The sequence below is a fragment of the Buceros rhinoceros genome, unplaced genomic scaffold (genome assembly GCF_000710305.1).
Source record: "Buceros rhinoceros silvestris isolate BGI_N320 unplaced genomic scaffold, ASM71030v1 scaffold9375, whole genome shotgun sequence".
Taxonomy (NCBI): Eukaryota; Metazoa; Chordata; class Aves; order Bucerotiformes; family Bucerotidae; genus Buceros; species Buceros rhinoceros.
The window spans coordinates 73,166-78,666 of NW_010414567.1; positions in this window are offsets into that span (position 1 = coordinate 73,166).

The window sequence follows — 5,501 nt, forward strand, 5'->3', positions numbered from 1 at the left end:
ACCGTTAGCAAAGCATTAAAACGAAGCTGGAAACTGCTGCTATCAGTTTGCCACTGTCTTCAGATTTAATGCAGTACTTGGCTCAAAAAGTTCTCTAGAAATCCCCAATATAAGTGAAAATATTTACAAAGTAGAATGTCTCTCCCTTAATGCCTATTGGGCAATAGTCTTTTAAAACTCCACAGACACTTGTAAATCTGTCAAAAGAATCACTGCCCATAAACAAACTTTCATGTAAAGAGCATTTCAGTGTCAATCAGACAGGATTTGGAATTTTTTAAGCACCATTTTTAAAGTAAACGCAAAACTAGAAATAGTTTCATGTTGATAACAGTAAATTACTAACTATTTACTCACCAGAACCCACCAGTAGCATTTACAGGAATCATCCTGACAGTTAAACTAAGTATCAACACCATGCATTCCTATAAAGCTGTCACTGACACTATCCCCCGTGAGTTATGCCACCCCGGGAGCTGTAACCCCCGCCTGCCCCCCTGCCCTTCTCTCTGCAGAGCCCAGCAGGTCACACTGCCACGCTCGCTCTTTTCTTTTCTGGTTGGAGCGCAGGCTTACCTTTGACAGGTGGGTTACCATTTCATAACTCTTTTATGGAACCCTCACCTTTTCTGTTTCAAAGGGAATTTGAAACCATCCCAGCAATTAATTCGATGTAGCACTAAACACCCCTGAAGGTCCATATGAGAGCATCTATGATTTAAGTTATTCAGCGAGCGCTACATAACTTCCTCATCATTTAATTTGTTTGGTTTTGATTTATTGCATTTTCTTGCTTGCCAACAACTTTCCAAAGTTACAGGAAACTCGTGGGTCCCTGGCAGTGCGGGGTGAACGGCTGAACTCAATGATCTTAAAGGTCTTTTCCAGCCAGATGATCCTGTGATTCCGTGTTTACACGCCGGACACACGCAGCTTAGATAAGCGTTTACTGCAGGTACACACATAAGAATGTCACCTTCATTACAGTGCGTTATCTCTGCCACCTACAGCTCTTATGCTGACCTGTAACCCTGCAAGTAAATGTTTCTTTTCAGAGAGAATTTTCAATAAATGTGAAGAAGGTAAGAGATTTATCTTCACTCCTTCAGAGTATTCCTTCTTATTCCTTCAGCGTAAGAATTCTGACAACTTCTAACGGCAAGTGGTCATGTGCTACTGACCCCAGAAAGTTCCAGAGATAGTATTTGATTTGTATTTTTGGACATGCGTTGTTAATCAGTACATACCTCAGTGATGGCAACACACAGAGGATCAAGCACTATCACCGCAGCCAGAGCTACAGAAACCCTTGGACCAAATAGAGAGGGGCCCCATGAAGCAGGGCGTGAGGTTTTCTGAGACAAAAGTATCTGAGAAAAACCTAGAAGAGCATCAAATTGTGGTAGTACTCTATTCTCAAGCTTAATTTTTACTGTCTGAAACGCAATTTAATGTCAACGATTCAATGCAGAGAAGTGTTAGTACGCATAAATCTAAATGCACCATAATCGCTTGAATAGTTACTGTTCTGTGAAGTTATTTTCAGCTAATTTAGAGAATTAATGTGTTTCAATGTACAATTTTCTTCTCTAATAACTCAGTTTTCTTAAAAAAGCCATTTCAGAAGACAAAAGCTAGTAAAAGACTTGAAACAGCCTGATCTTTGTCTGAAATGCATTTTCCTCGTGACACACAGAAACAGGTATCTGTTGATGCCTCAAGTTCTCACATTTAAATGAGAGAGAAAAACGGTTCAGTGACCGGTCCTAAGCTGTGGAAAGTGAAATAATTGAATTAGTGGCACCCAGTAACGTTCACCTGTTCTAGCGGAGTTTTAATGAAAGCTGAGGGTCAGGCATCTTGACAATTCTCACAAATTTGATTGTATATGCTGGCTTTGTCTTTCAGATTTAAGATTTATGGGGGTTTTTTGTTTGTTTAACAACATCTCAAACTTTTACAGGCCTGGATTAGATTCAACTGACCCAGAAAAATAATTTTTTAAATTTTGTCAAAGGCTATCAACATTTTATATAAATAGTTTTAAAACTTTTTGTTAAGATTGTTTCCTAAGAACACATCTAACAAAATGAACAAAGATCGCTAGTAAAACTAAATATTTTTCACAGCCTAGCAACACATCGGAGCCTCTGGTTAACATATTGTCTCTGAAACGGCAGTTTACATTCAGCGCGCCCTGCAGCAGGGAAGCGTACTGCAAGGGGCCATGACCAAACACTCATAATTTTTCGGTCAAGTCGTTGCAAAATTCCTTATGTGATTCCAGCACACATTATTAGCAGAAAGTTTCGGTTTCGCCTCACGATCCAAACGCACAGAGCTCCGCACATCATTAAGGTCTGTCACGAGGGTAGAAATGTGCGCTAGCAGAACCTGCTGAGGAACTGGAACATTTCCCCTCTCTCTGAACAGTACAAAAAAGTGAATATTTTGCAGTTGAGGAGTCTTGCCTGGCTAATGTAGGGGAGGACGAAATTTTTGAGAAGCAACAATAATATTTTTAATGAGATGAGCTAAGGTATTTTCAGTGCTAGCAAAAAAAAAAACCTTTCAAACACACGAACACTTTATTACTCCGCGTACTGAACAAGGAAGCAGGCAGAGGAGAATTGCTGGGCAATGGCTGAAACAGCACATTTATAAGCTGAAATTGTAGAGGCTGGAGAAGTGCTCTGTTTCCCTCTGTACTGCAGGATTTCTGATTTTCGGTGCGAGACAGTTCATAAAGTTCCACCTAATTAATTCTTCTACCAAGTCTCTGGCTTTGGTTCAGCCAGAGCATCCTGCTTAGATCTAAAATCATGACAATTCATAAACTACCTATAACATTATCAGGAACACTTCTCAAAGTGTTAATTAGCTTCACTACCAATTTGTATCCCCCCGTCTGAATCAATGTACTTTCAATCTTTGATCATTGGCAGTAAAAACATAATCAACTGCCTCAATTTTAACAGGAATCTGCTCTTTTATTTCACTGCAGACTTCCTTTCCTCAAAGAAGAAAAGCTGATGAGATCCACAGACGCGAAGTCACTGTTCCTCCCAACGCTAGTGTTACACACTCTCCCAACAACATCACATCCATCACACACAGTGATAGGGACAGTAGTGCTCCTGTTCCCAGCTGTGCACTACCTGCTCCCAGATGTGTGCTACATAGTTATGTAACTAATGCTTAAAACACACACACACACACTTATTTATATAAAAAGGCACACAGAAAAGTGCACAGAAAATCACAACTGTGATATTTCCAAGATCTGTTCTAGAATCTTAACATTTGCCAAAGGATTTGTAACATGGAATTTCCAAGGATTCTTTACCCAAAGAAAAATACATGAAAGAAAAAACTAACAGCATGCGATTGTTTAACCAACAGAAAGCTTTCTCCCTCACCTTTGAGCACACATGCAGACATCTGCTTCCAGGGAATAAACTCTTCTAAACCATCATTGCTTTGCTCCTCTATAATATTTCGGAATCTTATTAAAACCGTTCCGTACTATTCTCTGTTATCACACACTAGAAGAGCTAATGGAATTCTAAGAAACAGTGCACTGAGGAAAATTTCCACTTAATGTATTCGCATATGAACTTTACCAGTGGAACAGTGTCAAAGTGTTAGTTTTGTTGTAAAATAGAATGCAGCACACATATACAAAACGCGCTTTTTAATGCCTGTGTTGTATCTTTGCCAAATCAAAACAAACTGAAATATATGTCATCCTGCTGAGGCAAGAGGCTGTTCAAAAAAATGTTCAGAAAACTCTGAGAAGGAAAAGAGTCTCATTTTGTCAACTCTTGAAAACAAAGTAACTTCTCCTGTATTAAGTTCTCCTTTGCTCTTTTCCTTACACCATTTTGCATCGCCTCAAAAAATGCCACGCAACTGCTGGACGGTGCAAAAATCTAGCAACACTCACCAGGTACAAACCAACTTGCTCAATTTACTCTAATGTCTAAAGAAATAACACACACACCTCTTTGGCTCCTCATGTTTCACCACCCAGTTCAAATTTCTACTTGCTGGCACTTCCAAAAATTTAAGGTTAATTTTATGATTTCAAAGTATAATTAAAATGAAGAAAATTTAAGTGACTGGTTCCTGGCAAGTATCATCCAATTTCTCTGCTCCCGCTGGGGAAGTTTTTCTAGAACATGTACGTGACTCAAATATCTAAATCCCACTTTTGAATTGACTTAAAACATCTCATTTAAATGAGACTAAGGCTTCAATTGCTTGAAAATATTTTAGAAAAGGGCCTTTGACACTTTTTTTGAATTCTATCCTCCCGCAATGAATAAACAATCCCCTTTCTATTAACCAACAAATTATTTAGAAAGCTAACACTCAAACTGATAAAACAGCTAAAACCTCTCAATATGGTAATCAGTGCCCTATTGAGAATTATTGTATCATGATTTTATTGATTACACTAAAACTCTGTTCCATAAACCAGGCTTTATCTAAGGCCATACGTTCATTACGTATGAACTAAATACAGAATTCCTCCTGAAGAAATAATAACACATTCATTTCTCCAGCTGTGCTTACACAGAAATCCATCAAAAGCTGAAAATGTCTCACTTCATTAACTGAAAACATCAATTAATCTCTAGAACTAAAAGGTTTTATAGTTAATTAGTGGACATTTTGTTGCAAAGACCTTTAACTCAGTTTGAGGACACACATTTGAGAATTTTAAATTAACTCCTTGTGGACAATACTGGTTAAACGCTTCCGCTTTTGTGGATTTTCCTATTGGTAAATACATTCCCTTATAACCCTTGATAAAAACAGATGTTTTTCAGTACCTTAAATCTGGAAAAATCAAGAGTTTTAGTCCTAAATGAGCATGAACTGTTTATTTTTTCTTTTCGTAGCTTACTCCTTGTTTCTAATTATAGTGACAGTGGCTGTGAAAATCAAGGATGAGTGATTGTTTCCAATTTCCATCCTTTTCTCATTTCTAAATCCTCTTTCACTCTCAATTTTGTAACACAATATAATGTGATACAGAGCTCCCTGGAGAGGCGCTGAACGAGAGCAACGTAGATGCAACAGTTTAGTCTGGAGCAGTCAGCCATGCTACGAGACAGGGTTAATTAGCTCTGACGGTGGTACTGGCATGGCAACACCCTGCTAGTCACATCCAGCGCACCAGACCTGTTCGGTAAAAAAGAATATATATCTATGAATGTATGTATAGATATTCATATCTGAAATGGAATATGTATATCGTCATGCCATTTGAGAATGAAAATAAAATGAAGCAGTTGAAGAAGAGGCAGAGGACGCCAGGTGTGCTCGGCGTGGTGAAGAGAAAGCTAACTGGGGATCTATTTTTTTGCTCCAACTATCTAAGCAGTAGCTGTAGAGAAGATGGAGCCAGGCTTTTCTCAGAAATGCGCATCTAAAGAAAAAGGAGCCACAGTCACAAGCTGCAGCACAGGAAACTCTCACACAGGGTAAGGAAA